The sequence below is a fragment of the Ranitomeya variabilis genome, chromosome 4 (assembly GCF_051348905.1).
Source record: "Ranitomeya variabilis isolate aRanVar5 chromosome 4, aRanVar5.hap1, whole genome shotgun sequence".
NCBI classification, from domain to species: domain Eukaryota; kingdom Metazoa; phylum Chordata; class Amphibia; order Anura; family Dendrobatidae; genus Ranitomeya; species Ranitomeya variabilis.
The window spans coordinates 711,253,943-711,279,798 of record NC_135235.1 but is presented as its reverse complement, the minus strand read 5'-3'; the positions used below and the strand labels follow the sequence as shown (position 1 = coordinate 711,279,798).

Sequence of the window (25,856 nt, the reverse complement as noted above, 5' to 3'; positions counted from 1 at the left end):
AACATCGGGTTACTAAGTGCGGCCCTGCGCTTAGTAACCCGATGTTTACCCTGGTTACCAGTGAAGACATCGCTGGATCGGTGTCACACACACCGATTCAGCGATGTCAGCGGGACCTCAACGACCAAAAAAAGGTCCAGGCCATTCTGACACGACCAGCGATCTCGCAGCAGGGGCCTGATCGCTGGTACGTGTCACACATAGCGAGATTGCTACTGAGGTCGCTGTTGCGTCACAAAACTTGTGACTCAGCAGCGATCTCGCTAGCGATCTCGCTATGTGAGACGGGGCCTTAATGAACCAGGCAGGGAGTTTTTAAAAGCCTCAGGTATCTTTTGCATGTGTTTAGAGTTAATTAGTTGATTCAGAAGATTAGGGTAATAGGTCGTTTAGAGAACCTTTTCTTGATATGCTAATTTATTGAGACAGGTTTTTTGGGTTATCAGGAGTTGTATGCCAAAATCATCAGTATTAAAACAATAAAAGACCTGACAAATTTCAGTTGGTGGATAATGAATCTATAATATATGAAAGTTTAATTGTAATCATTACATTATGGTAAATAATGAAATTTAACACTATATGCTAATTTTTTGAGAAGGACCTGTACAGCATTTTATAAAGCACAACCACTATCTGTATGCCCTTAAGATAGTGGCATATTAGAGTTGCCTAGCCCCATCCAATGGGCTTCGCTAGTCTTAATCCGGTGCCTTCTCTTCTATCACCATCCTTCTTTCTTTGAGTCGATGACGCGTCCTATGTCATCCACACGGTGTCTTCCATCGCGCTCCTTTGCAAGTGCACTTCTTTCTGCCCTTTGCAGTACTTTGCTTTGTGCTCGGCAGAGAAATGTTCCTGCACAGAAGCGTGATGAGGGAGGGAGTGTGGATGATGTAGAACACATCATCCACGGGAAGGACTGCACCGGATTAAGACCAGTGCCAAACATAACACCGAACCGCCCCATAGGTGAGTATAAGAAGTTAATTACATTATGCACATTGGCTTACAGACATACCGTATATACTCGAGTATAAGCCGATCCGAGTAGAAGCCGACCCCCCCTAATTTTGCCACAAAAAACTGGGAAAACTTATTGACTCGAGTATAAGCCTAGGGTGGAAAATGCAGCAGAAACCGGTAAATTTCAAAAATAAAAATAGATACCAATAAAAGTAAAATTAATTGAGACATCAGTAGGTTAAGTGTTTTTGAATATCCATATTGAATCAGAAGCGCCATATAATGCTCAGTACAGTTCATGATGGCCCCATAAGATGCTCCATATTAAAATAAGCCCCATGTAATGCTGCACAAATGTTAATGGCACCATCAGATGCTCCATAGAAACTTTTGCCCCATACAATGCTGCATAAAGGTTGATGGCCCCATAAGATGCTTCATAGATTATGCCCCATGAGATGCTCCACACATTATGCCCCATACGATGCTCCACACATTATTCCCTATATGCTGCTGCTGCGATTAAAATAAAAAAAAAAAATCACATACTCACCTCTCTTCGCTCAGGCCCCCGGCACTTGCGATAGTCACCTTCCACATTCCACCGCTGCGCGCTGCTCTGTCTTCCATCCTCTGCACTGACTGTTCAGGCAGAGGGCGTCGCGCACACTAACTACGTCATTGTGCCGTCTGACCTGAACAGCCATAGCCAGAGGACGGAAGACAGAGCAGTGCCCTGCGTTGGAACGGGGAGAGGTGAATATCGCACAATGCTCACCTCCCCCCGTCATACTCACCTGCTCCCGGCGCGGTCCCTGGCAGCTTCTCACTGTCAGATGGTCTCCGGGAGCCAGCAGCGTCTTCCTATGTTCAGCAGTCATGTTCCGCTCATTAAAGTAATGAATATGCGTCCATATTCATTACTTTAATGAGCGGTACCACATGACCGCTGAACACAGGAAGAGCTGCCCGGAGACCATCGGACATGCAGGGACAGCGCCAGGAGCAGGTGAGTATGTGACAGCCGCCGCTCCCCCGCCGACAATGACTCGAGTATAAGCCGAGAGGGTTACTTTCTGCCCAAAAAAGTGGGCTGAAAATTTTGGCATATACTCGAGTATATACGGTACAGCACTCTAGAAGGGTGTGTATAAGGGTATATAGGTGCTGGTGGTACTATATATGGGGAAAACCTGGTGACAGGTTCCTTTTAAGAAACCTATTGAACTAGGTTTTGGATGGTGAAAAACTTGTAATTTAAATATTGATGGTGGCTGAACTGCAGGTGGTCTGTGTTGCTTCATGAGTTTAAGGCCGGGGTCACATTAGCGTAGAATACGGACGAGCGCTATGTGAGAAAACATCGCATGGCACTCGGACCAGTGTTAATCTATGGGGCAGATCACATCTGTGATTATTTTTACATGCCAAATCAGCATATGAGAACAATCGCAGCATATATACCTGACAGGGGCCCATACATTCTGATACCATCACTGATATATATACCTGACAGGGGCCATACATTCTGATATCATCACTAATATATACCTGACAGGAGCCCATACATTCTGATATCATCAGTAATATATACCTGACAGGGGCCCGTACATTCTGATATCATCACTAATATATACCTGACAGGAGCCCATACATTCTGATACCATCACTAATATATACCTGATAGGAGCCCATACATTCTGATACCATCACTAATATATACCTGACAGGAGCCCATACATTCTGATACCATCACTAATATATACCTGACAGGGGCCCATACATTCTGATACCATCACTAATATATACCTGACAGGGGCCCATACATTCTGATATCATCACTGATATATATACCTGACAGGAGCCCGTACAGTCTGTATCTACAATAATATATACCTGACAGGAGCCTGTACAGTCTATATCTACAATAATATATACCTGACAGGAGCCCGTACAGTCTATATCTACAATAATATATACCTGACAGGAGCCCGTACAGTCTATATCTACAATAATATATACCTGACAGGAGCCCGTACAGTCTATATCTACAATAATATATACCTGACAGGAGCCCGTACAGTCTGTATCTACAATAATATATACCTGACAGGAGCCCGTACAGTCTGTATCTACAATAATATATACCTGACAGGAGCCTGTACAGTCTGTATCTACAATAATATATACCTGACAGGAGCCCGTACAGTCTGTATCTACAATAATATATACCTGACAGGAGCCGTACAGTCTAGTGTCTTCACCAGTGACCGGCTAGACTGTATGGGCTGCAGTCAGGACCCGGCAGGAGCCCATATATTCTGCTGGCATTAATAATTTATACCTTGAAGGAGCACATACATTCTAGTGTCATGTATGGGCTGCAGTCAGGGCCAGGCAGCAACCTATAAAGTCTGCTATCTTCAAGAATATATACCTGGAAGGAGAACATACAGTCTAGGCTCAACCAGAGAATAATGGAACCTCCGGCACCGACCTTCACCCGCAGACCCGCACTCCACCTATATGGCTGCTCTGTGCACAGGACCTGTGAAGAGGTCACAGGAAGGGGAGGAGTCAGGGGTCACATGATCAGGGGCCTCAGTGTATGCAGGACTCTGCTGTGCTGGTTGTCATGGTGCTGGATGAGGGGAAGTTTGTGTGGGGTCAGGAGGGGTTTACAGTGTGGATGTAGCAGAGCCGTGTGTGTTCGAGGTGTACGGAGCAGAGCTGTGTGCGAGGTGTACGGAGTGGAGCCGTGTGTGTACGAGGTGTATGGAGCGGATCCATGATTATAATCAGCCTTTGGGGGTTTTCTATGCATCAAGAAGGTTGATGTGTGGTGATGGGAGAGCGGGCTCAGTACTTGATCGAGTATCCGGGTATTTGGGTGTTATACTCACGTGTTTAGCGGCTATTAGACCGGATTGCCCGCCATAAACATGTTGGCTACTGGCATTACTCTGCCCGCCGTATAGTACCATCAAGTCTGTATAAGACCTGGTGACGCCATGTTTGGAGCATTGCACACGGACATAGTGTAGGGAGAGTTGCTGCTGGTGTTACATTAAACCAACAGCCCTTTTCAGGACTAACTCAAATACAAGTGCTTCTCACAAAATTAGAATATCATCAAAAAGTTTATTTCTCTGCTTCAATGCAAAAAGTGAAACTCATATAGTACCTAGAGTCATTACACACAGAGTGATCTGTTTTAAGTACTTATTTATGTTAATGTTGATGATTATGGCTTACAGCCAATGAAAACCCATAAGTCATTATCTCAGTAAATTAGAATAAGGCTACGTTCACATTTGCGCCTTTGGGCGCAGCATCGTCGACGCATACGTCATGCGCCCCTATCTTTAACATTGGGAGCGCATGGACATGCGTTGTTATGCGTTTTCCGACGCATGCGTCGTTTGGACGCACCTGGCAGGGCGCGGCCGATGCTACATGTTGCAGTTTTGTAGCGTCAAAAACCCCATTTAAGTCAATTGAGAAGGCAGAGGGCGCAAGTGCGTGCGTCGCAGAGCGTTGAGCGACGCATGCGTCGTTTAATAAAATAACAAGATAAGTGTCTAGACGGTGTCTAGACAGTGACAAAACAACCCATATATATATAGATAAAGTTTTTTTCTTGGTTTGTCAATTGCCTGCAGCATAGGACACACACAAGACAAGCTCTCTCTCAGATCTGCTTTCAAGAGATCTAAGTATAGAATGTATCTGCACATTTTCTTTTTTATGTGTGTTTTATTTTTTAATTTTTTTATTGCAATTTGTGCATGTTTAATTTAATGTTTGTTCTGCACTTTAATCCGGCTATACTGTGGTTGTTTAACCCCTTCCCGACCTTTGACGCATACGCTGCGTCATGAAAGTCGATGCCAATCCGACCTGTGACGCAGCGTATGCGTCATGGAGGGATCGCGTCCCTGCAGATCGGGTGAAAGGGTTAACTCCAATTTCACCCGATCTGCAGGGACAGGGGGAGTGGGGCTTCACCCCCTCGTGGCTACGATCGCTCTGATTGGCTGTTGAAAGTGAAACTGCCAATCAGAGCGATTTGTAATATTTCACCCAAAAAAACGGTGAAATATTACAATCCAGCCATGGCCGATGCTGCAATATCATCAGCCATGGCTGGAAAACCTAATCTGTACCCCCCCACACCCACCGATCTCCTCCCCAGTGCTCCGTTATGTGGTCCGCCCCCCTAAGTCGTCCTATCCGCTCCCCCCGTCGTCCTGTCCGCTCCCCCTGTGCTCCGGTCCCCCCCCCCGTGATCCGATCACCCCCCCTCATACTTACCGGGCCTCCCGGTGTCTGTCCGTCTTCTCCATGGGCGCTGCCATCTTCCAAAATGGCGGGCGCATGCGCAGTGCGCCCGCCGAATCTGCCGGCCGGCAGATTCGTTTCAGATATATTTTGATCACTGCGATATAGCCTATCACAGTGATCAAAATAAAAAAAAAGTAAATGACCGCCCCTTTATCACCCCCATAGGTAGGGACAAAAATAAAAATAAATAAAATATTTTTTTTTTCTTTTTCTACTAGGGTTAGGGTTAGAACTAGGGTTAGAACTAGGGGTAGGGGTAGGGTTAGGGGTAGGGTTAGGGCATGTGCACACAGTGCGGATTTGGCTGTGAATTCTCAGCGGATTGGCCGTGGATCCGCAGCGGATTGGCCGCGGATCCGCAGCGGATTGGCCGCGGATCCGCAATGGATTGGCTGCTGCGAATTCGTAGCAGTTTTCCATCAGGTTTACAGTACCATGTACACCTATGGAAAACCAAATCCGCTGTGCCCATGGTGCGGAAAATACCGTGCGGAAATGCTGTGTTGTATTTTCCGCAGCATGTCAATTTTGTGCGGATTCCGCAGCGTTTTACACCTGTTCCTCAATAGGAATCCGCAGGAGAAATCCGAACAAAAAAACACTGGAAATCCGTTGTAAATCCGCAGGTAAAACGCAGTGCCTTTAACCTGCGGATTTTTAAAAAATGGTGCGGAAAAATCTCACACGAATCCGCAAAGTGGGCACATAGCCTTAGGGTTAGGGTTGGAATTAGAGTTAGGGTTGGAATTAGGGCTAGGGTTGGAAATAGGGTTAAGATTAGGCTTGTGGTTAGGGTTAAGGATAGGGTTAGGGGTGTGTTGGGGTTACAGTTGTGGTTAGGGTTGGGATTAGGGTTAGGGTTGGAATTAGGGTTAGGATTAGGGTTAGGGTTGGGATTAGGGTTACGGGTGTGTTGGGGTTAGGGTTGTGTTTAGGGGTGTGTTGGGGTTAGGGTTGTGATTAGGGTTATGGCTACAGTTGGGATTAGGGTTAGGGGTGTGTTGGGGTTAGTGTTGAAGTTAGAATTGAGGGGTTTCTACTGTTTAGGCACATCAGGGGTCTCCAAGCGCAACATGGCGCCACCATTGATTCCAGCCAATCTTGCGTTCAAAAAGTCAAATGGTGCTCCCTCCCTTCCAAGCCCCGAAGTGCGCCCAAACAGTGGTTTACCCCCACATATGGGGTACCAGCGTACTCAGGACAAACTGGGCAACAACAGTTGGGGTCCAATTTCTCCTGTTACCCTTGCGAAAATAAAAATGACTTGCTAAAACATAATTTCTGAGGAAAGAACAATTATTTTTTATTTTCACGGCTCTGCGTTATAAACTTCTGTGAAGCACTTGGGGGTTGAAAGTGCTCACCACACATCTAGATAAGTTCCTTGGGGGGTATAGTTTCCAAAATGGGGTCACTTGTGGGGTGTTTCTACTGTTTAGGCACATCAGGGGCTCTGCAAATGCAACGTGACGCCCGCAGACCATTCCATCAAAGTCTGCATTTCAAATGTCACTACTTCCCTTCCAAGCCCTGACGTGCGCCCAAACAGTGGTTTACCCCCACATATGGGGTACCAGTGTACTCACAACAAACCGGGCAACAAATATTGCGGTCCAATTTCTCCTGCTACCCTTGTGAAAATAAAAAACTGCTTGCTAAAACATCTTTTTTGAGGACAGAAAAATGATTTTTTATTTTCACGGCTCTGCGTTGTAAACTTCTGTGAAGCACTTGGGGGTTGAATGTGCTCACCACACATCTAGATAAGTTCCTTGGGGGGTCTAGTTTCCAAAATGGGGTCACTTGTGGGGGGTTTCTACTGTTTAGGCACATCAGGGGCTCTGCAAACGTAACATGATGCCCGCAGACCATTCCATCAAAGTCTGCATTCCAAATCGTCACTACTTCCCTTCCGAGCCCCGGCATGGGCCCAAACAGTGGTTTACCCCCACATATGGGGTATCAGCGTACTCAGGAGAAACTGGACAACAAGGTTTGGGGTCAAATTTCTCCTGTTACCCTTGGGAAAATTAAAAAATTCTGGGCTAAAAAAATATTTTTGAGGAAAGAAAACACATTTATTATTTTCACGGCTCTGCGTTATAAACTTCTGTGAAGCACTTGGGGGTTCAAAGTGCTCACCACACATCTAGATAAGTTCCCTTGGGGGTCTAGTTTCCAAAGTGGGGTCACTTGTGGGGAGTTCCTACTGTTTAGGCACATCAGGGGCTCTGCAAACGCAACGTGACGCCCGCAGAGCATTCCATCAAAGTCTGCATTTCAAAACGTCAATACTTCCTTTCTGAACTCCGACGTGTGCCAAAACAGTGGTTTACCCCCACATATGGGGTATCAGCGTACTCAGGAGAAACTGGACAACAACTTTTGGGGTCCAATTTCTCCTGTTACTCTTGGGAAAATAAAAAATTGTGGGCTAAAAAATAATTTTTGAGAAAAGAAAAATTATTTTTTATTTTCATGGCTCTGCGTTATAAACTTCTGTGAAGCACTTGGGGGTTCAAAGTGCTCACGACACATCTAGATTAGTTCCTTGGGAGGTCTAGTTTCCAAAATGGGGTCACTTGTGCAGGAGCTCCAATGTTTAGGCACACAGGGGCTCTCCAAACGCGACATGGTGTCCGCTAATGATTGAAGCTAATTTTCCATTCAAAAAGCCAAATGGCGTGCCTTCCCTTCCGAGCCCTGCCATGCGCCCAAACAGTGGTTTACCTCCAAATATGGGGTATCATCGAACTCAGGACAACCTGGACAACAACATTTGGGGTCCAATTTCTCCTATTACCCTTGGGAAAATAAAAAATTCCGGGCTAAAAATCATTTTTGAGGAAAGAAAAATAATTTTTTATTTTCATGGCTCTGCATTATAAACTTCTGTGAATCACCTGGGGGTTTTAAGTGCTCACTATGCATCTAGATAAGTTCCTTGGGGGGTCTAGTTTCCAAAATGGGGTCACTTGTAGGGGAGCTCCAATGTTTAGGCACACAGGGGCTCTCCAAACGCGACATGGTGTCCGCTAACGATTGGAGCTAATTTTCCATTCAAAAAGTCAAATGGCGCGCATTCCCTTCCGAGCCTTGCCGTGCACCCAAACAGTGGTTTACCCCCACATATGAGGTATCGGGGTACTCAGGAGAAATTGCCCAACAAATTTTAGGATCCATTTTATCCTGTTGCCCATGTGAAAATGAAAAAATTGAGGCTAAAAGAAATTTTGTGTGAAAAAAAAGTACTTTTTCATTTTTACGGATCAATTTGTGAAGCACCTGAGGGTTTAAAGTGCTCACTATGCTTCTAGATAAGTTCCTTGGGGGGTCTAGTTTCCAAATGGGGTCACTTGTGGGGGAGCTCCAATGTTTAGGCACACAGGGGCTCTCCAAACCTGACATGGTGTCCGCTAGCGATGGAGATAATTTTTCATTCAAAAAGTCAAATGGCGCTCCTTCCCTTCCGAGCCTTACCATGTGCCCAAACAGTGGTTTACCCCCACATATGAGGTATCAGCGTACTCAGGACAAATTGGGCAACAACGTTCGTGGTCCAGTTTCTCCTTTTACCCTTGGGAAAATAAAAAAATTGTTGCGAAAAGATCATTTTTGTGACTAAAAAGTTAAATGTTCACTTTTTCCTTCCATGTTGCTTCTGCTGCTGTGAAACACCTGAAGGGTTAATAAACTTCTTGAATGTGGTTTTGAGCACCTTGAGGGGTGCAGTTTTTAGAATGGTGTCACTTTTGGGTATTTTCAGCCATATAGAACCCTCAAACTGACTTCAAATGTGAGGTGGTCCCTAAAAAAAATGGTTTTGTAAATTTTGTTGTAAAAATGAAAAATCACTGGTCAAATTTTAACCCTTATAACTTCCTAGCAAAAAATAATTTGTTTCCAAAATTGTGCTGATGTAAAGTAGACATGTGGGAAATGTTATTTATTAACTATTTTGTGTCACATAACTCTCTGGTTTAACAGAATAAAAATTAAAAATGTGAAAATTGCGAAATTTTCAAAATTTTCGCCAAATTTCCATTTTTTTCACAAATAAACTCAGAAATTATCGACCTAAATTTACCACTAACATGAAGCCCAATATGTCACGAAAAAACCATCTCAGAATCGCTAGGATCCGTTGAAGCGTTCCTGAGTTATTACCTCATAAAGGGACACCGGTCAGAATTGCAAAAAATGGCCAGGTCATTAAAGGGCCACTGTCACCACCCCCCCCAGCCGTTATAAACTAAAAGAGCCACCTTGTGCAGCACTAATGCTGCAGTCTAACAAGGTGGCTCTTTTAGTTTTTGATTCATTTATTACCTCAAAAAAGCGTTTTAAAAATTGGCCACACATACCAGATATTGTACCAGGAGGCGGTCCGAATCGTCCTCTATCAATCTCCCAACTGCCGTCACTCTTCTCTTCAGGGGCGATGGTACCCGCCCCCTGAGCGCTGTTATCTTCTGAAATCCGGTGCCTGCGCTGTGCTTGCCTGCCTGGGGCCTGCGCAGTATTCATTGTCATTGCGGCCACACTGTTGCTGAATCCCCCGCCCCGCACTGTTATTCATTATGCACAGTGCGGGGCTGGGGTTCCTGGGCATGCGCACTGCGCTGTTTAGACGCTCCCCAGCTCCCCCGCCTTCCCAGGAACCCCAGCCCCGCACTGTGCATAATGAATAACAGTGCGGGGCAGGGGATTCAGCAACAGTGTGGCCGCACTGACAATGAACACTGCGCAGGCCCCAGGCAGGCACGCACAGCGCAGGCGCCGGATTTCAGAAGATAACAGCGCTCAGGGGGCGGGTACCATCGCCCCTGAAGAGAAAAGTGACGGCAGTTGGGGGATTCATACAGGACGATTCGGACCGCCTCCTGGTACAATATCTGGTATGTGTGGCCAATTTTTAAAACGCTTTTTTGAGGTAATAAATGAATCAAAAACTAAAAGAGCCACCTTGTTAGACTGCAGCATTACTGCTGCACAAGGTGGCTCTTTTAGTTTATAACGGCTGGGGGGGGGGTGACAGTGGCCCTTTAAGGTCAAAATAGGCTGGGTCATGAAGGGGCTAATGGAAATTGGTGTTTTTTTATTATCTGGTTGTGATGTATTTCTGGCGTTATGATGGCGTTTCATTGTCTCCGTCCTTGTTGGTTTTATTGTAAAGTATGGTGGTTTATCCAGCATTGACTTTTCTTTTCCCTTTTTTTTTGGGGGGGGGGGGGTTCGCTTTTTGGGTTGTTCTGTAATTGCATGCGGTGGTTCCACTGTGGTTTTTCTTTGTATGATTTTTTTTTAATTCCGTTTCTGGGGTTATGTGGTTTATGGTTTCTGGGGTTTTAATTCTGGTTTCTATTTCTGGGGTTATATGTAACCGTATGGCTTTTTCTTGGCTCCTGTCTTGTTTTTTATTGTAAAGTATGGTGGTTTATAATGGATTGCCTTTTCTTGGCCCTTTCTGAAAAATATATATATTTTTTTAAAAAGGTATATGCGTCTTTTTTTGATTTGTACATAGGGGGCAGTTGCTTATTATTTGTTTTGTTATCTTTTCTGGGACTGTTGTATTCTGCTTTTGCTATACTCTGGCATTGTGTCGTCTCTGCCATTGATTTTTATTTCAATGTATGGCGGTGTGGTTTGCTCAGCACTTGTTCAGTTGGCATTGTCCTATGGGTGCACTGTCCGTTGTGGTCGTAATGTTATGTATGGTATTTTTCATATTTTCTTCTATGTGGCTGTGTATTGTGCATTCTGTTAATGTAATAATTTTTTCAATTTTTCCTTGCAGAATTTATCGTGGTAATGGCCACAGACTCAAGCCACACAACGCCGCAGGGGAGTTAAGTGAGTACATGATCTACTGTTGCTTACTATTCGTTGTATTTGTACACGTGTCTGTCATGATCTCAATGGCAAGAGAACATAGCATAAGCATATATAGGAACTAGCTCTTGGAAGACGGGAACTGAGCTGACCATGAACTAAACCTACCGCACAACTAGCAGTGGCCGGGTAGCATGCCTACGTTGATTCTAGATGCCCAGCACCAGCCGGAGGACTAAATAATGCTAGCAGAGGAAAACATAAGTCCTAGCTCACCTCTAGAGAAATACCCCGAAAGGAGACAGAGGCCCCCCACATGTATTGGCGGTGAATTAAGATGAAACAACAAACGTAGTATGAAAATAGGTTTAGCAAATTTGAGGTCCACTTACTAGATAGCAGAAGACAGAAAGGACACTTTCATGGTCAGCTGAAAACCCTATCAAAACACCATCCAGAAATTACTTTAAAACTCTGGCATTAACTCATAACACCAGAGTGGCAATTCCTGTTCACAAGAGCTTTCCAGACACAGTAACGAAACTACAGCTGTGAACTGGAACAAAAATGCAAAAACAAATATGGACAAGAGTCCAACTTATCTAGTAGTTGTCTAGGAGCAGGAACAAGCACAGAGAGGCTTCTGATAACATTGTTGACCGGCAAGCAACTAACAGAGAAGCAAGGTTATATAGCGACTCCCACATCTTGATGGGAACAGGTGAACAGAGAAGATGAAGACACCAGTTCAATTCCACCAGTAGCCACCGGGGGAGCCCAGAATCCAAATTCACAACAGTACCCCCCCCTCAAGGAGGGGGCACCGAACCCTCACCAGAACCACCAGGGCGATCAGGATGGGCCCTATGAAAGGCACGAACCAGATCAGAGGCATGAACATCAGATGCATTCACCCAAGAATTATCCTCCTGGCCGTATCCCTTCCACTTGACCAGATACTGGAGTCTCCGTCTGGAAACACGGGAGTCTAAGATTTTCTCCACAACGTACTCCAACTCACCCTCAACCAACACCGGAGCAGGAGGCTCAACGGAAGGCACAACCGGTACCTCATACCTGCGCAATAATGACCGATGAAAAACGTTATGAATAGAAAAGGATGCAGGGAGGTCCAAACGGAAGGAAACAGGGTTAAGAATCTCCAATATCTTATACGGGCCGATGAACCGAGGCTTAAACTTAGGAGAAGAGACCCTCATAGGGACAAAACGAGAAGACAACCACACCAAATCCCCAACACAAAGCCGAGGACCAACACGACGGTGGCGGTTGGCAAAAAGCTGAGTCTTCTCCTGGGACAACTTCAAATTGTCCACCACCTGCCCCCAGATCTGATGCAATCTCTCCACCACAGCATCCACTCCAGGACAATCCGAAGATTCCACCTGACCAGAGGAAAATCGAGGATGAAACCCCGAATTACAGAAAAACGGGGACACCAAAGTGGCAGAGCTGGCCCGATTATTGAGAGCGAACTCCGCCAATGGCAAAAAAGCAACCCAATCATCCTGGTCAGCAGACACAAAACACCTCAGATATGTCTCCAGGGTCTGATTAGTCCGCTCGGTCTGGCCATTAGTCTGAGGATGGAAAGCGGACGAAAAAGATAAATCTATGCCCATCCTAGCACAGAATGCCCGCCAAAATCTAGACACAAATTGGGTTCCTCTGTCAGAAACGATATTCTCAGGAATACCATGCAAACGAACAACATTTTGAAAAAACAGAGGAACCAACTCGGAAGAAGAAGGCAACTTGGGCAGGGGAACCAAATGGACCATCTTAGAGAAACGGTCACACACCACCCAGATGACAGACATCTTCTGAGAAACAGGCAGATCTGAAATAAAATCCATCGAGATGTGCGTCCAAGGCCTCTTAGGAATAGGCAAGGGCAACAATAATCCACTAGCCCGAGAACAACAAGGCTTGGCCCGAGCACAAACGTCACAAGACTGCACAAAGCCTCGCACATCTCGTGACAGGGAAGGCCACCAGAAGGACCTTGCCACCAAATCCCTGGTACCAAAAATTCCAGGATGACCTGCCAACGCAGAAGAATGAACCTCAGAGATGACTCTACTGGTCCAATCATCAGGAACAAACAGTTTATCAGGTGGGCAACGATCCGGTCTATCCGCCTGAAACTCCTGCAAGGCCCGCCGCAGGTCTGGAGAAACGGCTGACAATATCACTCCATCCTTAAGGATACCTGTGGGCTCAGAGTTACCAGGCGAGTCAGGCTCAAAACTCCTAGAAAGGGCATCCGCCTTAACATTCTTAGAACCCGGTATGTATGACACCACAAAATTAAACCGAGAGAAAAACAATGACCAGCGCGCCTGTCTAGGATTCAGGCGCCTGGCGGTCTCAAGATAAATCAAATTTTTGTGGTCAGTCAATACCACCACCTGATGTCTGGCCCCCTCAAGCCAATGGCGCCACTCCTCAAAAGCCCACTTCATGGCCAAAAGCTCCCGATTCCCAACATCATAATTCCGCTCAGCGGGCGAAAATTTACGGGAAAAGAAGGCACAAGGCCTCATCACGGAGCAGTCGGAACTTTTCTGCGACAACACTGCCCCAGCTCCGATCTCAGAAGCGTCAACCTCAACCTGAAAAGGTAGAGCAACATCAGGCTGACGCAACACAGGGGCAGAGGAAAAACGGCGCTTAAGCTCCCGAAAGGCCTCCACAGCATCAGGGGACCAATCAGCAACATCAGCACCCTTCTTAGTCAAATCTGTCAGTGGCTTAGCAACATCCGAAAAACCAGCAATAAATCGACGATAAAAGTTAGCAAAGCCCAAAAATTTCTGAAGACTCTTAAGAGAAGAGGGCTGCGTCCAATCACAAATAGCTTGAACCTTGACAGGATCCATTTCAATGGAAGAGGGAGAAAAAATATATCCCAAAAAGGAAATCCTCTGTACCCCAAAAACACACTTAGAACCCTTCACACACAAAGAATTAGACCGCAAAACCTGAAAAACCCTCCTGACTTGCTGGACATGAGAGTCCCAGTCATCCGAAAAAATCAGAATATCATCCAGATACACAATCATAAATTTATCCAAATAATCGCGAAAAATATCATGCATAAAGGACTGGAAAACTGACGGAGCATTTGAAAGACCAAAAGGCATCACCAAATACTCAAAGTGGCCCTCGGGCGTATTAAATGCGGTTTTCCACTCATCCCCCTGCCTGATTCGCACCAAATTATACGCCCCACGAAGGTCAATCTTAGAGAACCACTTGGCCCCCTTTATGCGAGCAAACAAATCAGTCAGCAACGGCAATGGGTATTGATATTTAACAGTGATTTTATTCAAAAGCCGATAATCAATACATGGTCTCAAAGAGCCGTCTTTTTTTGACACAAAGAAAAAACCGGCTCCTAAGGGAGATGACGAAGGACGAATATGTCCCTTTTCCAAGGACTCCTTTATATATTCTCGCATAGCAGCATGTTCAGGCACAGACAGATTAAATAAACGACCCTTTGGGTATTTACTACCCGGGATTAAATCTATGGCACAATCGCACTCTCGGTGCGGAGGTAACGAACCAAGCTTGGGTTCTTCAAAGACGTCACGATAGTCAGACAGGAACTCAGGAATTTCAGAGGGAATAGATGATGAAATGGAAACCAAAGGTACATCCCCATGAGCCCCCTTACATCCCCAGCTCAACACAGACATAGCTCTCCAGTCGAGGACTGGGTTGTGAGATTGCAGCCATGGCAATCCTAGCACCAAATCATCATGTAGATTATACAGCACCAGAAAGCGAATAATCTCCTGGTGATCCGGATTAATACGCATAGTTACTTGTGTCCAGTATTGTGGTTTATTATTAGCCAATGGGGTGGAGTCAATCCCCTTCAGAGGAATAGGAGTCTCCAAAGGCTCTAAATCATACCCACAGCGTTTGGCAAAGGACCAATCCATAAGACTCAAAGCGGCGCCAGAGTCGACATAGGCGTCCGTGGTAATAGATGACAAAGAGCAAATCAGGGTCACAGATAGAATAAACTTAGACGGTAAAGTGCAAATGGAAACAGATTTATCAAGCTTTTTAGTGCGCTTAGAGCATGCTGATATAACATGAGTAGAATCACCACAATAGAAACACAACCCATTTTTCCGTCTAAAATTCTGCCGCTCGCTTCTGGACAGAATTCTATCACACTGCATACTCTCTGGCGTCTTCTCAGTGGACACCGCCAGATGGTGCACAGGTTTGTGCTCCCGCAAACGCCTATCGATCTGAATAGCCATTGTCATGGACTCATTCAGACCCGCAGGCACAGGGAACCCCACCATAACATCCTTAATGGCATCAGAGAGACCCTCTCTGAAAGTCGCCGCCAGGGCGCACTCATTCCACTGAGTAAGCACAGACCATTTACGGAATCTTTGGCAGTAAATTTCAGCTTCATCTTGCCCCTGAGATAGGGACATCAAAGTTTTTTCTGCCTGAAGCTCCAAATGAGGTTCGTCATAAAGCAACCCCAAGGCCAGAAAAAACGCATCCACATTGAGCAACGCAGGATCCCCTGGTGTCAATGAAAAAGCCCAGTCTTGAGGGTCGCCCCGGAGCAAGGAAATCACAATCCTGACCTGCTGTGCAGGGTCTCCGGCAGAGCGAGATTTCAGGGACAAAAATAATTTGCAATTATTTCGAAAATTCTGAAACCCAGATCTATTCCCCGAGAAAAATTCCGGCAAAGGAATTCTCGGCTCAGATACAGGTGCATGACAAACAAAATCTTGCAAATTTTGTACCTTTGTTGCGAGATTATTCAAACCTGCAATTACACTCTGAAGATCCATTACAAACAGGTGGACACAGAGCCATTCAAAGATTAGAAGCAGAGAAAGAGAAAAAAAAAAAAAAAAAACAAAGGCTGCTGCATAGACAGACTGGCAAGAAGTCCTATTAAGAGCACACTCAAGAGGAAAAAAAAAAAAATCTCAGCAGACTTCTTATTTCTCTCCTTTCTCAGCCAAGGATTTTAACCCTTTAGTGGGCCGGTCAAACTGTCATGATCTCAATGGCAAGAGAACATAGCATAAGCATATATAGGAACTAGCTCTTGGAAGACGGGAACTGAGCTGACCATGAACTAAACCTACCGCACAACTAGCAGTGGCCGGGTAGCATGCCTACGTTGATTCTAGATGCCCAGCACCAGCCGGAGGACTAAATAATGCTAGCAGAGGAAAACATAAGTCCTAGCTCACCTCTAGAGAAATACCCCGAAAGGAGACAGAGGCCCCCCACATGTATTGGCGGTGAATTAAGATGAAACAACAAACGTAGTATGAAAATAGGTTTAGCAAATTTGAGGTCCACTTACTAGATAGCAGAAGACAGAAAGGACACTTTCATGGTCAGCTGAAAACCCTATCAAAACACCATCCAGAAATTACTTTAAAACTCTGGCATTAACTCATAACACCAGAGTGGCAATTCCTGTTCACAAGAGCTTTCCAGACACAGTAACGAAACTACAGCTGTGAACTGGAACAAAAATGCAAAAACAAATATGGACAAGAGTCCAACTTATCTAGTAGTTGTCTAGGAGCAGGAACAAGCACAGAGAGGCTTCTGATAACATTGTTGACCGGCAAGCAACTAACAGAGAAGCAAGGTTATATAGCGACTGCCACATCTTGATGGGAACAGGTGAACAGAGAAGATGAAGACACCAGTTCAATTCCACCAGTAGCCACCGGGGGAGCCCAGAATCCAAATTCACAACACGTGTCACTAATTTTTTTTAAAATATTTTCCAGGCTTCTTCAAGTGAGGAGGAAGCGACCCAGCAGGAGCAGCGACCTCGGGGCCAAGCTGTGGTGGCAAGACGGCGAGTAAGTATATTTTTTCAAACAACATTAGGAATGTTTTTTTTTTTTATTTCATTTTTTTTTGGGGGGGGGAGGTGGGGGGGGTAGCTATTTTTATGTAGCTTGAAAACATTAATGTTTTTCAATTATTTAAGGTTTCACAACGGGACCAATATGAGGGGATTGACGTTGATCTCATGGTCACCTGTATCCAAGAGCGAGGCCCGTTGTGGGACAGCCATGACCCCCCGGCACGTGGACCAGGTCGTGTTGAGGCGTATGTGGGCTGAGGTGGCCAAATCGCTTTGATATGGCTTTGACAGTGCTTCATCCACGGACAAAGCTAACTTTGGCAAGTATTGCTGAAACGCCGCTCTGACCCATCAGGCCAGGATAACACAACCATGTGTGATGTGATCAACTCCTGCAAGTTTTTTGCATCGCACACGGTTGTGTTATCATTTGAAAGTGTTCAATCTGTAACCTTTTTTTGGGGGGGGGCTTTTTCACAGTCAAAAAATTGAAGACAAGATGGCGTTCCATGAAGGACCGTTTCAATCGGGGCCTGTGGAAGGAGGAGGAACAGGCTCGAAGTGGTGCTGCTGTGGCAAGGACATCAACGTATAAGGAACACACAACTTCTACAGTTCCTGAGACCGATCCTTGGCCACGAGAGTAAGTATTTAGTACCTATTCCAACACATCGGGTATTGTACAACATGCATGTTCACGTAGTATATTGGCCAGCCACGTAGTATATTGCCCAGCCATTTAGTATAGTCCAGTGACGTAGTATACAGCACAGAGCCACATAGTATATTGCCCAGCCACGTACAATATTTCATAGTGGCGTAGTATAATGCCCATCCAGGTTTGTCACAGTTTAAAAAAAAATAAAAAATTCCACGGGAGACCTTCTAGTTCACGGCAGTTTCCGTTCCCAGAGTTTGTCTGATCACAGGACCTGTGATGACGTCTCGGTCACACGACACACATGGTCGTGACGTCATGGCCGGTCCGGCGATAAGCGTAAACGATGGCGGCCATCGCAAACGGCTATGGAGGGTGAGTATAGCATGGTATTTTTTTAAATCAAATTTGTTAAATTTTTGTAATATTGATGCGGCATAGGCAGCGTCAATAGTAAAAAGTTGGTGACACCAAGGTTTAACGGCGGCAACGGATTGCTTAACCCGCGGCATAACGCGGTGCGTTACCGCCGGCCTGTGTTTAGCGATGACAGAGGGGAGTATGCGGGCGACAGGCATTGACTGCAGGGAGTAAGGAGCGGCCATTTTATTCAGGACTGTGCCCGTCGCTGATTGGTCGCGTCAGCCATGACAGGCAGCTGGCGAGAACAATCAGCGAATGAATAACCGTGAGTGAATGACAGACAGACTGACAGACGGAAGTGACCCTTTACAATTATGTTAAATTATTTTATAGTGTTGTGTGATGTAATGTTAACTTTATATTACACAAGAGATGGCGAACGTGAAATGTTATATTTTGTATACTAATGTTTTCCTTATGTTTTCACAGAACACACAGCAGCACCCTCGAACCTGTTCGGCCATCTGGAGCGGTCCTTCATGAATCGCCATCTGAGCAGTCACAGGCATGCACCACCATCTGGAGAACCGGCAGCCGTTCCATCTGGTGTTCCCCTGGCCGAGGCCTCAGGCGCTCCTTCTTTCGGGTATTCCCGACAGCGTCAGCGGGCCTCGGACAGGCCGCTAATGCCTGAATATTTTCTTTTGGGCACGGTTTTCCAAAATTGTTTTAAGGTGCTGGGAGATATGATGGACACTGCTCTGTCCAGTATCGACCGGCGCCTTGAATCAATGGAATCCGAGCTCATGAAGCCAGCAAAACATTTTTTTAGTGCCATTGCTAAGGGTATGGTGGAACACCTTACACCGGAACTCCAGATTTCGGTGATGCAGGCCTGCAACAACGCCTGTGTGAGTGCTCTGCAGCAGGCTAGGATCATGCAGTCAGCGACTACAATGCCAGTTGTACCAACGCTGGCAAGCATGACTCCTAGTCCTGCTGCACAGCAACTCTACTGAGGTCCGGGTGCTGAGGGATGCTGCCACCGACACCATCGCACCGAGCCGCCGAGTCCTGCTCCTGCCAGGCCATCAAGTTCCAGAAATAATTTGAAGAATGAGGTGCTCACTATTTTGTATGGTGCTCAGGAGAAAAATAGAACATCAAAAAACCAAACTCCAGCACACAAAAGAGTAAATGAAAATGGTAAAGTCATGAATTTATTAGGAATTCCAAATAATGTTTCAATGACGTTTTTTTCGTCAATAGGCACCGCACACGAAAAAGAAAAATTATGATATACTTTCAATAATATTCATCACTTCACAGGCAATTATTTCCACAGGCAATTATTTCAACGTTTCGGCTAATAAGCCTTTTTCAAGAACACCTGTATATGTATCTGTTATCTGTAATGATATTTAAAATGAAATAATGAAAAAAAGAAATATGAAAACATGGTAGGAATAATACTGAGCATACTTAATATCCTGATGTCATAATAGTGGTAATCCCTTTAGTTTATGTGAGTCCACATGTCATATACTGCAATGTACCACAAGATGACGACGAGACCAGGGGAGAACACTGGAACCATCAGTCAAAGTGGAAAACATTCACAACAAAAGAAAGTGGGGGGGAAGGGGGAGGAAAAAGGAACAAAGTCACATATAGACGCTATAAAGTATCCAATTCTGTTATATGGCCAGAGAAATGTAACGTAATAAACTAAAAGGTGCAGACATAAATGAAAGTGCAATGCCAAAAGATAATAGCTGACAGTGTACGTTGGAAGCAGGATAAGGTGAGACAATGAAAATGAAAAACCCAAGCATGAGAAAACAAAGCTACAGCAGATTATAAAGAAAGAGTAAAATAGCCAAGTAAATATAAGGGAATAGTTACCAGTGACGGGGATCCAGCTGCACGTGGTCCATGATGCGGTAGAGTGAGGAGTGCAAGGACGCGCTTATATGTGCCTGGCCGCCACAGTGAATGAGGGAAAGAAAAAGGACTTCCGGGTGCCGAGGAGGTCAGAGTCCACAGTGCGCAGGCGCCGGAAGAAAGTAAGAGTGCCGCATGGGGCCAGAAAGAGCCAGGTAATGTGCGGAGTCGCGCATGCGCAGTTAGCGCAAATCGGAACCGGCCTGTAAAAGAAACAGAATAAGTGTTAGAGAGAAGGAAAATAACCTGAAAAACTAAAGATATAGACGGCCAGTGATGGAGACCCGGGTAACAGATCAGGGAATGAAAGGGGGAAAAAAAGGGGGGAAAAAGGGGGGGGAACTGGGTAAGAAAGAAGATTGATAATAAGACCATGCAAATGAAAATATACATAAAAAAATTAAATTAAGATAACAGAAAATGGAGATAGCAAACAGCAATATCAATAATGGACTAAATAGGGTAGTAGGACCGTCCTCTGTTAATTATCAGTAAATGATGTCATAGTCTCTATTGAGGCCAAGGGGAGAAAGGGTCTGCAGTTTGTGGATCCAATATGATTCACGAGCCTTAAGTTTTTTAATCCTATCTCCACCTCTTCTAAGAGGGGGAACACAGTCAATTACCTGAAACCGTAATTGTGCAATAGAATGTCTGTATTCCAAAAAATGGGCAGGAATAGGAAGTAGGCTACGTGAACACCTGATGGTGGATTTGTGTTTAGAAATGCGGTCCCGGATATGCTGGGTGGTTTCACCAACATATCCGAGACCGCATGGACATTTGATGAGATACACCACGTATGTGGAGTCGCAGGTGAAGTGACCATGAATCTGAAATCTTTGTCCAGTACGTGGGTGGGAGAAAAAAATCGCCCTTAATGACATTGGAGCATTGTTGGCAGCCCAAGCAAGGGAATGTCCCTTTACGTGGAGTACTCAGAGTGCGTTGTCGTGGTGTAATAATTGCTGAACTGACATCTGCTCTGACGAGATGGTTCCTGAGATTGTCAGATCTCTTGTTACAAATCAATGGCAACGATTTAAATTCAGGGATATCAGGGTATGCAGTCTGCAGAATATTCCAGTGTCTGAATATACTCTGATGTATTGGTCGTTTGAAGGGATGAAACATATTAACAAAGGCTAACCTGGGGTTCCTATTCCTCTCAGATATCACTGGGTTGGTGCTGTTTCTTACTCTAGAAATGGTTGAAGGATATCCCCTATCCTGAAATTTCAAATCCATCTCGAGATGTCTGCGGGAACGTACTACTGGATCTGATACTATCCTCCTGATCCTCTCATGTTGTGATTTAGGTAAAGCCGTTTTCACATGCCGAGGATGACTACTGGTGTAAAAAAGTAGGCTGTTTTTGTCGGTTGGCTTTACATATAGGTCAGTCTCAACAGAACCATCTGTCTGTACCAGTACCAATGTGTCTAAGAAATTGATGGAATTGCAGTCATGTTGGAGGGAGAATGAGATGTCTGGTGTACAGGTATTTAAGTCACCATGAAAGCCAAGTAATGTGTCTATGTCACCTGTCCAGATCATGAACACGTCGTCTATGTATCGTTGCCAAAAAAACACGAGATATAAACATTGGATGACAGTAGACAAACGAATTCTCAAAAAAGTCCATAAATATATTGGCATAAGGTGGTGCAACGTTGGATCCCATCGCGGTACCCTTCTGTTGCATATAATACTGATCCTCAAACAGAAAAAAGTTTTTAGTAAGGACTATTTCAAGTAAATCTTGACAGAAGGATAATTGGTTAGTTGTGAAGGTCGTATGTATTTGTAAATACCTCATAACAGCCTCAATGCCTTGTTGGTGCCCAATACTAGTGTATAAACTTGTCACATCCATTGTGACTAGTGTTGTGAAATTGGATTTTGGGCTCCCCCGGTGGCCACTGGTGGAATTTAACTTGTGTGCATCATCCCCTCTGTTCACCTGTTCCCATCAGGATGTGGGAGTCGCTATTTAGCTTTGCTCCTCTGTCACTTCCATGCCGGTCAACATTGTAATCAGAAGCCTTTCTGTGCATGTTCCTGCTGCTAGACAACTCCCAGCTAAGTTGGACTTTTGTCCTCGTTTGTTTTTGCATTTTGTTCCAGTTCACAGCTGTTGTTTCGTTTCTGTGTCTGGAAAGCTCTTGTGATCTGAAATTGCCACTCTGATGTTATGAGTTAATACTAGAGTCTTAAAGTAATTTCAGGATGGTGTTTTGATAGGGTTTTCAGCTGACCATGAAAGTGCCCTTTCTGTCTTCCTGCTATCTAGTAAGCGGACCTCAATTTTGCTAAACCTATTTTCATACTACGTTTGTCATTTTCATCTAAAATCACCGCCAATATATGTGGGGGCCTCTGTCTGCCTTTCGGGGAAATTTCTCTAGAGGTGAGCCAGGACTGTATTTTCCTCTGCCAGGATTAGTTAGTCCTCCGGCTGGCGCTGGGCGTCTAGGGATAAAACGTAGGCAACGCTACCCGGCTACTGTTAGTTGTGCGGCAGGTTTAGTTCATGGTCAGTTTAGTTTCCATCCTTCCAAGAGCTAGTTCTTATGTTTGCTGGGCTATGTTCTCTTGCCATTGAGAACCATAACAGTTTGACCGGCCCGCAAAGGGTTAAATTAATTGGCAGAGAAAGGAGAGAAAAAAGAAGTCTGCTGAAGATTTTTTTTTTTTTTTTTTTCCTTCAGTTCTGAGTGTGCTTATAATTGAATCTCTTGCAAGTCTGCCTATATTGCAGCCTTTCTCTCTCTCTCTCCTTCTAATCCTGGAATGGCTCTGTGTTCACCTGTTTAAAATGGATATTCAGAGTTTAGCTGCAGGTTTGAATAATCTCACCACGAAAGTTCAAAATTTACAAGATTTTGTTGTTCATGTTCCTATATCTGAACCTAGAATTCCTTTGCCTGAATTTTTCTCGGGGAATAGATCTTGCTTTCAAAATTTCAAAAATAATTGCAAGTTGTTTTTGTCCCTGAAATCTCGCTCTGCTGGAGATCCTGCACAGCAGGTCAGGATTGTGATTTCCTTGCTCCGGGGCGACCCTCAAGATTGGGCTTTTGCATTGGCTCCAGGGGATCCTGCGTTGCTCAATGTGGATGCGTTTTTTCTGGCCTTGGGGTTGCTTTATGAGGAACCTCATTTAGAGCTTCAGGCGGAAAAGGCCTTGATGTCCCTATCTCAGGGGCAAGACGAAGCTGAAATATACTGCCAAAAATTCCGTAAATGGGCTGTGCTTACTCAGTGGAATGAGTGCGCCCTGGCGGCGAATTTCAGAGAGGGTCTCTCTGATGCCATTAAGGATGTTATGGTGGGGTTCCCTGTGCCTGCGGGTCTGAATGAGTCCATGACAATGGCTATCCAGATCGATAGGCGTCTGCGGGAGCGCAAACCTGTGCACCATTTGGCGGTGTCTACTGAGAAGACGCCAGAGAATATGCAATGTGATAGAATTCTGTCCAGAAGCGAACGGCAGAATTTTAGACGAAAAAATGGGTTGTGCTTCTATTGCGGTGATTCAACTCATGTTATATCAGCATGCTCTAAGCGTACTAAGAAGCTTGATAAGTCTGTTTCAATTGGCACTTTACAGTCTAAGTTTATTCTATCTGTGACCCTGATTTGTTCTTTATCATCTATTACCGCGGACGCCTATGTCGACTCTGGCGCCGCTTTGAGTCTTATGGATTGGTCCTTTGCCAAACGCTGTGGGTATGATTTAGAGCCTCTTGAAACTCCTATACCTCTGAAGGGGATTGACTCCACCCCATTGGCTAGTAATAAACCACAATACTGGACACAAGTAACTATGCGGATTAATCCGGATCACCAGGAGATTATTCGCTTTCTTGTGCTGTATAACCTACATGATGTGTTGGTGCTTGGATTGCCATGGCTGCAATCTCATAACCCAGTCCTCGACTGGAAAGCTATGTCTGTGTTAAGCTGGGGATGTAAGGGGACGCATGGGGACGTACCTTTGGTTTCCATTTCATCATCTATTCCCTCTGAGATTCCTGAATTCTTGTCTGACTTTTGTGACGTTTTTGAAGAACCTAAGCTTGGTTCACTACCTCCGCACCGGGAGTGCGATTGTGCCATAGATTTGATTCCGGGTAGTAAATACCCTAAGGGTCGTTTATTTAATCTGTCTGTGCCTGAACATGCTGCTATGCGAGAATATATAAAGGAGTCCTTGGAAAAGGGACATATTCGTCCTTCGTCATCTCCCTTAGGAGCCGGTTTTTTCCTTGTGGCTAAGAAAGATGGCTCTTTGAGGCCGTGTATTGATTATCGGCTTTTGAATAAAATCACGGTTAAATATCAATATCCGTTGCCACTGCTGACTGATTTGTTTGCTCGCATAAAGGGGGCCAAGTGGTTCTCTAAGATAGATCTCCGTGGGGCGTATAATTTGGTGCGAATTAAGCAGGGGGATGAGTGGAAAACCGCATTTAATACGCCCGAGGGCCACTTTGAGTATTTGGTGATGCCTTTTGGTCTTTCAAATGCTCCTTCAGTCTTTCAGTCCTTTATGCATGACATTTTCCGTGATTATTTGGATAAATTTATGATTGTGTATCTGGATGATATTTTGATTTTTTCGGATGACTGGGACTCTCATGTCCAGCAGGTCAGGAGGGTTTTTCAGGTTTTGCGGTCTAATTCCTTGTGTGTGAAGGGTTCTAAGTGCGTTTTTGGGGTTCAAAAGATTTCCTTCTTGGGATATATTTTTTCCCCCTCTTCCATCGAGATGGATCCTGTCAAGGTTCAGGCTATTTGTGATTGGACGCAACCCTCTTCTCTTAAGAGTCTTCAGAAATTTTTGGGCTTTGCTAACTTTTATCGTCGATTTATTGCTGGTTTTTCTGATGTTGTTAAACCATTGACTGATTTGACTAAGAAGGGTGCTGATGTTGCTGAGTGGTCCCCTGCTGCTGTGGAGGCCTTTCGGGAGCTTAAGCGCCGCTTTTCTTCCGCCCCTGTGTTGCGTCAGCCTGATGTTGCTCTTCCTTTTCAGGTTGAGGTCGACGCTTCTGAAATCGGAGCTGGGGCGGTTTTGTCGCAGAGAAGTTCCGATTGCTCCGTGATGAGACCTTGTGCTTTTTTTTCACGTAAATTTTCGCCCGGTGAGCGGAATTATGATATTGGGAATCGGGAGCTTTTGGCCATGAAGTGGGCTTTTGAGGAGTGGCGTCATTGGCTTGAGGGGGCTAGACATCAGGTGGTGGTATTGACTGACCACAAAAATCTAATTTATCTTGAGTCCGCCAGACGCCTGAATCCTAGACAGGCGCGCTGGTCGTTGTTTTTCTCTCGGTTTAATTTTGTGGTGTCCTACCTGCCGGGTTCTAAGAATGTTAAGGCGGATGCCCTTTCTAGGAGTTTTGAGCCTGACTCCCCTGGTAATTCTGAACCTACAGGTATCCTTAAGGATGGAGTGATATTGTCTGCCGTTTCTCCAGACCTGCGGCGGGCCTTGCAGGAGTTTCAGGCGGATAGACCTGATCGTTGCCCACCTGGTAGACTGTTTGTTCCTGATGATTGGACCAGTAAAGTCATTTCTGAGGTTCATTCTTCTGCGTTGGCAGGTCATCCTGGAATCTTTGGTACCAGGGATTTGGTGGCAAGGTCCTTCTGGTGGCCTTCCCTGTCACGAGATGTGCGAGGCTTTGTGCAGTCTTGTGACGTTTGTGCTCGGGCCAAGCCTTGTTGTTCTCGGGCTAGTGGATTGTTGTTGCCCTTGCCTATCCCGAAGAGGCCTTGGACGCACATCTCGATGGATTTTATTTCGGATCTTCCTGTTTCTCAGAAGAT

The 25,856-nt window shown here is 45.2% G+C and overlaps 1 protein-coding gene across 3 annotated transcripts in view; it reads right to left on the bottom strand.

Moving 5' to 3' along the window:
• LOC143766498 (uncharacterized) overlaps positions 1–25,856 on the bottom strand; it is an 831,863-nt gene that overhangs the window by 52,342 nt on the left and 753,665 nt on the right. Inside the window, exon 1 of one of the 3 annotated variants that reach the window (XM_077254231.1) lies at positions 19,980–20,262. The exons of 1 other annotated variant lie outside the window; for it this stretch is intronic. The gene's annotated coding sequence lies outside the window, so the exon portion shown is untranslated. Of the gene's footprint in view, positions 1–3,403; positions 3,546–19,979; positions 20,263–25,856 lie in introns of those variants that run through there. One more of the 3 variants, XM_077254228.1, reaches the window with a different exon arrangement.